We start from the raw sequence: 12,128 nt of genomic DNA on the forward strand, positions 1-12,128 counted from the left end.
CATTTCTTGGAGAAAGTTGGCTAGGTTCTTATTTGTATCTTTGTTGCCATTCCTTTTTAATTATTTGTTTTGATTTAACAATTGGTTTGTGAATAATAATAATAATAATAATAATAATAATAATAATAATAATATATTACTTATGCCCTGCCCATCTGGCTGGGTTTCCCCAGCCACTCTAAGGCTTTGAGGGAATTGTTTTATTTTGTATTTTAATTATGTACGGGTTTTATAATTAACCACGATTGGACCTAATGGTCAGGGGTCCCTTTACCTTTACTTAATTTGTATTTCTGAAACAATATGTGAATCAAAATGTGCCTATCCTTCACATCTTGCACTTCTCAAAATCTTAGCAATGTGATTATCCAACTGACTAATGGGGGGGGAATGTGCATATTGGGCTTGCACTAAAAAGCCTATATTTGTAAAAATGGCTCCAAAAAAAAGGTGTTATATTAGGGAAAACTGCTGCTAAAAATGTGTCTATTAGGAGAAATCTGTGCTATGATCCTGATGGGTTTTCATGAGGACTCTCGAAAATGATAATTGCAAAGTCATGCTGAAATATGGAGAACTGCACTTAAAGACTGGGGAAAGGAGAAACTGAGAGAAACTGAAATTGACAAGTCCACCCATCCTGATCTCTCCATGGCTAGCGATGGCTGCTCCTCCATTTGTGGGGATATCAATTCATCTCCCAGAGCTCCTGTGGCCACCCTCAAGTCAAGTCACATGATTTTTCTGTTACAATTTGACTCCAGCCAATAAATTCCCCTTATTTGATCCTGAACGTGGCCAGTTCTTTTTCCACGCTCGCCAGACAAGAGGTTGAATAAAAGCATGTTGTGCCCTTTTGTTTGGCTTCTTGATGAATTTCTCCCCAAGATTACTTACATAGCATATTAGAAAACCTACAGGCATTGTTTCTGCCATATATATATATATATATATATATATATATATATATATACACACACACACACACACACACACACATACATACATACATATACATATACATTTGCCACTGAAGAGTGAGGGGTGTTATTATTGATGGCTGGAAGAATGAAGGGAAGGAAGGAGAGGGTGAAAGGAGGAGAGAGAGCACATAGCCAGAGTCCAGCATTTTGCTTAGGAGAGAAAAAGATCCATTATCTGTTTTCTTTTCCCACCTGTGCTGTGACAGATGGACGAAGGGGGCCCTGGAAAAGTGTTAATTGCTCTTTTTTATGCTCATGGTTCGGAGGTTCAGGATACCCTCTAATTAAAGAATCTGTGAGAGAACCGGTCGTCTGGCCTGTGCCATTTCAATAACATGAAGAAAGGGCAGTGGTTGTCCAATTACTTGACAGCTTGAAGATGCATACAGGCTAAAAGGCGGTGGAGTGGGGGGAGAGCGTTGTTGTCATGCTGTAATGCAAGCTATCTATTTAAAAACGTCTATCAAAATGAAGATGTGCTGGCTGTGCATTTCCCCAGAAAGTGATATTATTTATTACATTTATATCCCGGTGACCTCAAGGCGCCAGATTTAGGGAGGAGTTCAATGGTGTGTTATGTCAATCGTAATGTTGGGACAAGTGGTTTGGCCTGCCAGGTGGAATGATTGCACCCTCTCCTCCCCCCATATGCTGGTCTGGGGGTTCTCTTGACCCACCCACCCCCGAGTCAATTCCAGGAGTATGGAGCATGTGGGAATACGAGAGAGAGGGGAAATCCCCCTTGCATGAACAGAAGTCCTACCATGGGCTTCCACTGATGGGATTGTTTGTTTTTTATTTATTGCCATATTTCAAGAAGTAAAAATCCGGGTGATCAGTGGCTCAACAAAAGTTGTAAAATCACGAGCAGGGCCACCACTGTCCGGATCAGTGTTTATAAGGAGAGGTGGTCCAGTGTGGTGTAGTGGTTAAGAGCGACAGTCTCGTAATCTGGGGAACCGGGTTAGCGTCTCCGCTCCTCCACATGCGGCTGCTGGGTGACCTTGGGCCAGTCACACTTCTCTGAAGTCTCTCAGCCCCACTCACCTCACAGAGTGTTTGTTGTGGGGGAGGAAGGGAAAGGAGAATGTTAGCTGCTTTGAGACTCCTTCGGGTAGTGATAAAGAGGGATATCAAATCCAAACTCTTCTTCTTCTTCTTCTTGAGCTATTGCAGTCTTGAGCCATATATGTCAAAACCAGCACTAAGAATTGGGCCAGAAAACTCATGGGCTGTCGGTGCAGTTGGGCTAGGATCAGTGTAATGTGCTCAAACCTGACCACCAAATTCTGCACTAGCTGAAGTTTCCAAATCGCCTTCAGTCCTCCTGACCAGTTTCCCCTCTAAGGCCTGAGGTCACTCAATAAGCTTGATGGCAGATTTGAACCTGAGCACTTCCTGTTTCCAACCTGCCACTCAAACCTGCAATGAGACAGAATTCAACTCCATATCATTTCAGCTTTCATTTGTCGAACAAAGTTTCTGGTACGTAAGGTTGTGACAACAGGCTTGAAAATCAGCGATGGTAAGTCTGTCCATTGCTTGCACTTTTATTGGCCAGCAAGCCATCAGTTTGAATGAATAAAGTAGGCTGTTTTCTTATCCTCCCAAGACCTACATTTATAGTATCCGCCTGCCGGGGTAATTATTGCTAAATAATTTAATACTGTAAAAACTGACATATCCATTTAGGTGCATTCCTGTTATATTGTTTAACTGTATTGGGGTGCTGACCTCTATTATACAGCAAATAATCCTGCTAAAGACCGGTCATTTCCCTCTCTCCCACTATCCCTCTGGTTGGATTTTATTCATAAAGAGTTTGCTCCACTCCCATAGGCTGGTGATTAGGACGTGGACTGGTTGGCGGCGAAGAAGTTCGGTACAATCATAATCACATTTGATTACCAGTTCCGAACGAGCCGGCGATCGCAGTTGTAAATGAAAACGTTCTCTCTGTTTAATAGCTCTGGGAATTGTGTGTGATCATGCTGTGTGACCAACTAAAATAAAATAATAATAATAAAAAAATGAATTAGAGATTATTTGCTAATGCCAAGGCACATTAAATATTTTTTGACAACAATGAAGATGCTTTCTAAATTGTAATTAGACTGGAAATTATTGCAGAAAGTCAGCTTCACTGTAATCCTTTAAAATCAGAGGAGTTGTAATTGGCCTTAGAGATTCAATGCTGCTTTGTGTTTCATTTTCCAGAAGTTCTGGTTCTGCATATGTAATAGCTGGATCCTTTGTGGCTAGGATAGAAAAGCCCATCAGGGATGGGGGAGGGAGGGGAAGTGCAAAGCAAGTAAAATGATTGGATTATTTCCCACACTTTCAATGCATATTAATGGACAGAGTGCCGCTCCAAACTGCGGTAGAGATTGCAGGTGTCTGAAGTAGGGTAGTTGTTAATCTGGATCCTGTAATCCTGTATACAGATAAACCATGTGCAAACTATGCCTTGTGTTAGTTGATCAGATATGGGCTATTGGCCCATTTCCTGAGGGGACTTATATTCAATTCATGGTGATTTTGGGAAGGGGTCGGTATAGATCAGACGAGTGTTTTGGGGATATTGTTGTCTCTGTGTTGCACTGTATATCCAGAAAGGTATTGATTTATTGTGCCGTCACAAAAATAATATTTGAAAGGTATTGTCACCACAATACCTTGGCATGGCATGGCAATAAAATTTAAACTATGTGTTGGAACTAGGTGCTCTGCCCTGCTTGCTCCCCTTGCCAACCCCACCATTGCCTTTGCCAGCTGCCCTTCCCCCACATCTGACGAAACCCTTCTTCCTTTACACCTCACGAAACCCCTCACTTATCCCCTGACAGTTCACTTCATCCCCTTCCCATGCAGTTCACTTCAAGCCCCTCTCCTCTCCTCACATCTCACCCTGCCCCTTTTAGAAGAAGGTGTCATGGGCTGGCTGGAAGCAGAGAAGTGGTGGTAGGCACCAGCTGGGGAAGCCCTGAGGGAAGATGGCTCAGAGCTAGGGGACTGGTGGTGGGACGATGATGAGGGGTCAGAGGGAGAAGGAGGTGTTGGAAGCAGATGAGGTAACAGGGTTTCGTGAGCAGGAAGAGGCTGTGGCAGAAAGCAGTTCAGGCTCGGAGGCTGAAGCAGAGGCTGGAGAAGAGGTTGGAGAAGAGGTTGGAGAAGAGGCAGAGCTGATACAGCCTGCTGAAGAATCCAGTGAGTCTCCTCCTCTGGCTGAGACCAGCTCCCCTCCCCCTGGTCTCCTAGTACATGCAGATAAATGAAAAGAGCAGAGATTGGTTTTGTATAGATGCAATTTTCGACTGCTTGGGAAAGATCCTGGAGAGGAGAGTGTTGGGAAGGTGGGGACCTTCAGTCCTTGCAACTGCCTCATTGCAGGAAGACCAACTGGGAAAAGTTGCTGGGAACACTAGGCCCTATGCCTGCATTGCTTTGGTTTCTTTTAATAAAGAGTTAAGTGGACTGACATTGTGTTTTTTTATTGCTGACCTACGAGTGACTCTGTCTCCTGGCAGAAGCAGGAGGTGCTTCACACAGCAGCTTGCTAAGCTGCTGTGTGAAGTACCTCTCCCTGCTCCATTAAACAGTTGCCCTGGGCCACCAGCACTGTTTCCTCACTCCCCTGCCTGCTGTTTGTCATCCTGGAGTTGGCAGCCACGCCAACTGCAGAGGGTGACAACAGCCTTACATTTTTATGTATATAGGAAGACTACAGGGGACAATCTTGCAGCCATCCGTGATGCCATCAGAGGGCAAGGCAATGTTGGAAGCACCATGTGTGGGTGCTATTGATGGTCTGGAGTGGTCTTAGTCCAGTCACAGGAAGAAGCACATGTGTGGAATTTCTGGTGCTGTTCAGTGAGCATGTGAAGCATACACCAGCACACATAGGAGCCAACTCCTAAGGGCCAAGGTCCCTTCAGCCCCACCCAATGAAATATTTGAGGGGGAAGGGCCTCTCCAAAGTTGATTGGCATTGCCATTCAAATAGTGTGTGCATGCTGCTTCTTGTGATCAGTTATGTGGGGTGGGACTTATCTGCCCACCCCATATTTTATTCAATTTGCCACCCCTGCCTGCACAGCAAGCGGCTGTCAGCCTTCACTAACCTAGTGAAGTACTACAACTCCCATCAGTAGCACTCTGAGGCTGATCAGAATTGTAGCTGAAACCATCTGGAGGGCACAAAGTTGATGAACGCTGCTTCAGCTCAGGAGTCTGAGGACATCTAGCAGACTCCACTGCAGACTTTTGTGAACAGCCTGTGACTCTCACACCATTCCTAATAATTTTGCTGGGACTTGAACCGGACATGGATTGTGGCCAAACTCCCCCCCCTTTTTTTAAAGTGGCGATGAGAACAGGTCAGCATGGATTGAAAAGGAGTCCCCATTGGGATCAGGCGATTCGGCCAAGACCCATCTCAATCTGACAAAAGTGAAACCTGCTCATCGCCAAATAATCTCCCCCTTTGAAAACCAGAACCGAAACGACGGCAGCAAAAGCCCCACAGCTCATCCCTTATATGAGGGAAAAAATAACAAGGCATATTTTGGCCTCGCTGGTTCCTTTTGTCAGCGTTTTTTGAAATGGATCTCCTCCAGATCAGATTTATTTTCCAGCCAGCCTGGGGCTTCCAGCTATGAATGCAATCCTTAATTAAGGTCTCTTCCTAGGCAACATGTTAAGTTTTACTGCTGTCCCTTCAGGACAGCCAAACATTTTTCGTATTACAAAATTTTGGGAGGTTCTTTTTTTGCTCATCGCTGAGTGACACATCGAAGGCCCAGAAAGCTGCTCAAGTCCTGTTGCACAAGGGTTATATAAGTTCCTTATTTAGCTGATGTGAATGAAACTGGCAGAGATTGCACTCTGTGGGACACACTGGCATTGTAGGAAATATCCAGCGGTGCAGAGGCGGGATGGAGGGAGATGATTTTACAATGGAGGCAATGTTACACCATTTGGAATGTGCAGAATTAGAGCTCATACCAAGAACTAACTTAGTTGGTCTTTAAGGTGCTACTGGAAGGAATTTTTTTAATTTTGACTATGGCAGACCAACACGGCTACCTATCTGTAACCAGAATTAGAGGGTACTTCAGACTGAGCCAGAACACTGGTCTCTCTCTAGCTCAGCACTGTCTCTGTTGACTGGCAGTGACTCTCCAGCCAGTTTCAGACAGGAGATGTCTCCAGCCTTACCTGGAGATGCTGGGAATTGCACCTGGGACCTTTTGCATGCAAAGCATTAGAACGTAAGCAGAGCCCTGCTGGCTCAAGCCAATGCCCCATCTAGTGCAGCATCCTGTTCTTGCAGTGGGCAACCAGAAGGCTATGGGAAACCCACAAGCAGGATCCGACCACAAGTTCACTCTCCCCCCCTGTGGCTTTCAGAAGCATACTGCCTCCAACTGCATAAGCCTCAGAGCTAGAAGCCACAGATAGCCTTGCCCTCCACGAGTTTGTCCAATCCTCTTTTAAAGCCAGCCAAGCTGGTGGCCATCACTGCTGGAGGGAGTTCCATAGTTTAACTGTGTGACGTGTGAGAAAGTACCTCCTTTTATTTGTCCTCAAGTCTCCCAACATTCATGAATTCTGCAACTGAGCTGTGGCCCTTCCGTATATTGCGCCGTACTACCCAAATTTTATTTATGTGGCATACTGCGAAGCAGTGGTCCATAGTTCCTGTGCATCAGGAAGGGACCTCCCCAAAGGGAACAATGGAGCCTTATGCTTCTCTTCTTCCCATTAGCTGGGAGGGTACAGGACAGGACCCAGCACTGCAGCATGCCTGGTTATTGCCTTCAATGGAATGCCATCTCGAATTCTAGAATTCTGTGCCTTCTCAGAGCTTCATTCAGAGCATGCTCTGAGCACATAAAGCCCTCGGGAGGAGCAGGTGACTTGATTTCTTTGGGAGGCATGAAGAGGCTTTCCATCAATAGTAATGGCCCAGTTATGTGTCCATAACATGAACACGGACAGAGAGGCACTGGGAAAACATCTCAAATGCCAGTGGAGTCTGGGAAATATTTCCTAAATGAGAGCACTCATTTGCTCTGGGAATGCCCCAGCTATAAAGTTGGCTTAGTCAAGGAAATAGGTGCATTCTGAGGTCTCAGAGTTCCCCATGCTTTCTGGCCTCTGAGCTGTTGGCAGAATGCCACAGACTGTTGCAATTGCATGCTCATGCCCTTTGGACTCACACTTTTATGGTCAAAACCCCTGTGGTCTTTACTGAAGGCTTAGTCGGGCAAAATTCCCTTTGAGTCACTGGGAAGCTCTCTCCGAGTCATCGCTGAATAAGGCTGTTGAGTAACTGCCCTCTAGCTAAATGGACTGGGTGACCTTATAAGAGCAGGTCTTTCCATCTTGGGCCTCAGTGGCCAGAAGTAGGAGACAGCCAGGATAATAGGCTGGGAAATGAGGAAGGAAGGATAATAATCAAGGTGAGGTGCCTCCAGGCCTTATTGAACTTCCCAGTTCTTCTCTGCTAGTACTGGGAGGGGCCAGTTAGGGAGCAGTTTTGGTTTCGTCAGAGAACAATTGCACTGCAATCTCAGGAGATGGCCGTTGCTTCAGCCCACAGAGACGTATCGGGGCCAGAGGCCGATTTGGATGGCTCCCTTGCCTGACATTGCTGCTCCCTCCCATACAGAGAGCTCCATTGTGTGAGGGGTGACTCACACAGCCTGTGCAGATCACGATTGCTTTGAGCTTGCCCACACAGGAATGTGCATCCCTTGACTTCCCCCTTTGATCCCACTGAAAATAAATACTGCGAGTGATATGAAACTTCTGTCCAGAATTCAGGGGAGGGAGGCTGGCAAGCAGATGGCCACAGGTTCAGTTCCAGATCAGGTAGCAAGTGCTTGAGAAAGGGGTCACTGCCCAAGACCCCAGAGAGCTACTGCCAGTCACAGTCCACCGGGGGAATGTGATGTCCTCCAGGTAATCATAAAACCATAGAGTTGGAAGGGACCCTGAGGCTCGTCTGGTCCAAACCTCAGCAATGCAGGAATCCTGTCCTGGGTGGACTCGAACCACCAACCTTCTGGTTAACTGACACACACTCTGACCCAATCCTTGGACTATCAGCTGCTATCAGTCCCAGCTAGCATAACTGGTGGTCAGAGATGATGGGAATTGTAGTCAAACAACAGGTGAGTATAAGATGAGCCTGCTGGATCAGGCCAAGGGCCCATCTTGGACTCACAGCTGCTGACCAGATGCCTGTGGGAAGCCAGGAAACTGGATCTGAGTGCCACAACATCTGAGGGGCGCCACATTGCCTATCCCTTCAGTAGACAATGCTAGACTAGATGGACAAGGATTTGGTTGTGGCAGGAATGCTCCTGTTTGTGACAGCTAATTCACACATGCAGCTGTCACCAAGTGATGAATACACTGTTGGGATAGGGAGATAAAGTCCATCATGGCCCCCAAGCCGGCTGCCAGACGATCCAACGATCTCCCGTAGTCACGCAGTATGAGCGATTAGCGACACGAGTTTCCTGAAAATACCTTGCCACATTCCAGGGCTCGTGCACACTCTTATCAGCAGATAATGCACAGCCAGAAGTCGCACTCAGGAGAGCATTATTTACAAGCTTTTATTCAGCGTTGATCAGAACAAAGAAAGACATGACTGTCTGCATCAGTGTCTTCGACAGAGAGAGAAACGAAAGCAATAGCAAACATAAACATCCTGTGAACAGGAAATACACAGGCTGTGACACAAACATCCTGCTCCCTTTTAAGGTGGAACGGAAATATCCTAACATCCACATGTGTAGGGTTTCCATATCTTGAAGAGCACAAAGGGGGGGGGGCAGCCCGAGCCTCTGTCAGCCCAAGTTGGGGAAAGGGGCGCACGGGTGCTGGCACTTTTGAGAGGAATTCTATGTAATGTTTGAACCAAAACTGCTACTGGAAATGACTGTACCAACTTATCTTCCCAAATCCCTCTTTAAAGTTGCTTCTATACAACTCCTTTTCTTTGCAACTGCCAGCCTCTGATTACTCCCTGCCCCCTGCCACTGCCATGTCACTCTCCTGTGTTTTTTCCTCACACCTGATTTGTAGAGAGCTGTTGTTTTGGCAATAAAACACAATTGCAGCTCTTGGCCTGTCTGGTATAGACAGGCAAAGCGGTATTAGAGCTTTTCATGGCTCCTGTGTCTTTAATTAAAACTCTTCCATTTGCAGGTTCGGCTTCTTTGATTGAGTAGGGAATCAATGATGAATAGTCTCTTCATTGCCCTTTATTAGTAACTCTTAATTCCCTCATTGTCAGTTTCTGTTATTGTGGTGTTTGGTGAGAGGCACTGATCATTCAGGAACCAGTGAGCCAATCCAATTAGCTTGGATTATAGGGTCAGGGAGATCCTGTACTGAAATAAATGCAATCCATGGTGGCAGGGAAGGGAAGCACTATTAATTCTGAGACTTTGCTCCATTGCTTATTCCACATTGGAGGAAGTCATCTAGTGGCCCTCCTATGTCAGTAGGCTTGCTTTGTGGAAGTGATGGAATGTCAAGGCCTTTGCCCAGACCTGAAACCCATGGTCTCCTCAGAGAAACAGCAAGAAGGTTGGAATCTTCCAAGCATACCTCCACACTGGCTGTGACCCTGAGGAATCATGGGATTCACACATCCCTGCTGCAGAACTGCAGGTCTCCACACCACTTGCCTGGCCAGCTCTCAGACTCCCTTCCGTCACCAGGACCTTCTTTTTTCTTTGGCGATCACTCATAGCCGAATAAGATTGTCCTCCATGAACATGGTCTTAACAGGTAGTCTGTAAGTGACTGTGGAGTTCTGGATCCACACGTCCTTCCACAGTGGGGACATAGGTTTCCGGGAGGGAGCTGATCATGGTGAGGGCTTGCCAAATGTGCCTTCCTCTTAACTCATTTCTCCTTTTCACCCTAAGTTTGTGCTTCTTCAAAGCCCATGACACCTTTGGTGAATGCTGTTCTCCAGCAGAAGTGCTCACAGACCAGTTTTTCTCAGTTATCTATGCTTATACTACATTTTTAAAGATTTGCCTTGAGAGCGTCTTTAAACCCTTTTTGTTGTCCACCGGTATTTCACTTTCCATTCTTAAGTTGGGAATAGAGTAGTTGCTTTGGAAGATAATAATCAGGGATCGGAACAACATGACAAGTCCAACGAAGTTGATGTTGAAGAATCATTGCTCTGACACTGATGATTTTTGCTTCTTCTGGTACACTGGCATTAGATCACCTGTCTTTCCAAGTGATGTGTAAATTTTTTGGGAGACATCATTGATGGAATCTTCCGAGGAGTGGAGATGGCATTTATAAGTGGTCCATGTTTCACAAGCACACAGTAAAGTTGGTAGTACAATAGCTTTGTAAACAAGTATTTTTGCTTCCCTGAGAATGTCCTGGTCCTTGTGCTTGTTGGTGCAGCACTTTGGTTTTTGGAGGGATGTTGAGCGAGAGGCCAAGCTTTCCGTAAGCTTCTGCAAAGATATTTAGGATGGTTTGGAGGTCTTCCTCTGAGTGTGCACACACTATGTTGTCATCAGCATACTGAAGCTCCATAATAGAAGTTATGGTGACCTTATTCTTTGCTTTCAGCCTAATCAAGTTAAAGAGCTTTCCATCTGTTTGATATATGATTTCTACTCCGGTGGGAAGTTTCCCTTTGACAATGTGTAGGATCATGGCACTGAAGATAATAGAGTTGGAGCTATGTTTAACATCTGATCACACTGTGAATGGTTCACTTTGAAAGCCTTTGTTATCCGTGATTGTTGCCATCATATTATCGTGGAGGAGCCGAAGGATGTTCACAAATTTATCCGGGCAACCGACTTCCAGAAGGACAGTCCACGGGGCAGTATGATTTACAACGTCGAAGGCCTTCGTCAGGTCAATAAACATCATATACAGGGGTTGGTTTTTCTCTCTGCATTTTTCTTGAAGCTGTTGAGCAGTGAAAATGATATTCACTGCTTCACCTTCCAAAAACCCTTCCCCAGGACCACAGGAAACTGAGAACCAGGCAGAAGCTTCCAGTTGTTCAGCAACTTGTTCGACTAGCTTAACATTTATTTATTTCTGGTATTTCTTACTTGCCTTTCACTCTAAGGTCCCAAGCTGGTTTACCTAAACTAAAGTGTAATCACAAATTAATGAAAAATCAAGAAACTCAGGTGTGTGTGTATATATATATATATATATATAAGCATCTGCCCAGGCAAGAGTCTATATAAGCTCCAAAACTCTAAGCACCTGAGGTGGGAGAAATGAGTGTGAAAGACCAAGGCACCTAGATGGAGTTCCTGTTGAAATGTCCTAGGTGGGTTCAGAGTACTGCTAAGTCACCCGGCTCAAAATGTTGTGGAATGTGGGTCCATGGCAGATACAGGAGGATGTTTCATGGTAAGGGCAGGCCAGGTGTGATGCCACCATATACAGCAATTTTTGGGTGGTGGTGGGAGGTGGGGAATTGTCTGAACAGCTTCAAGTGGGTCCTGACTATCTGCTGTTTCCAAGGAAAACTATACTGACATTTACAATCAACTGCGGCATCAGATTAAGAGGAGCTTTATAGAAAAGTTCGCTGTTACTGGAGCATAAAACAGCCTTAATTGTAGTAATAAGATCTGCAGCCATCAGGATCTATCAGCAGAGCAACATGGGTTGTGTGCAGGTGAGAACAGGTAATCTTTGTGAGGGTGATAATTGCAAAATGTAAAAAGCTTCCTATTTCAACTCGGACCAGTGACTAATAAATAAATAGCCCCAGGACTTCCATGTCTGAATTTTGATGTGCATGCTCTTTGTGCTGAAGGCTTGTCTGAAAGTTGAGAGTCCCACCCCTTCGCCTCATCAAGAAAGGAGAGAGGAAGGGGGGAAAATACCTTAAGGAAACCTTCAACCTGAACATAACTCTGAGCTGTGCATCTTTGCCCAGGGCACATTTTTCAATGTTGAGTAATGGCTTCTCTCACAATCCACCTTTTATAATAAGTTCTATAATGGTACATACACTAAGCCAAAGTTTCCTTAAAGGAGACAGCAGTTTTTGTTTCTAAGTCAAAAAGAGCTTTGCTAATCCCTGTTACATTGTTCTTCTTTCCCTATATCAGTGAA

Source organism: Podarcis bocagei, assembly GCF_964188305.1.
Source record: "Podarcis bocagei genome assembly, chromosome: 1".
Lineage (NCBI taxonomy): Eukaryota > Metazoa > Chordata > Lepidosauria > Squamata > Lacertidae > Podarcis > Podarcis bocagei.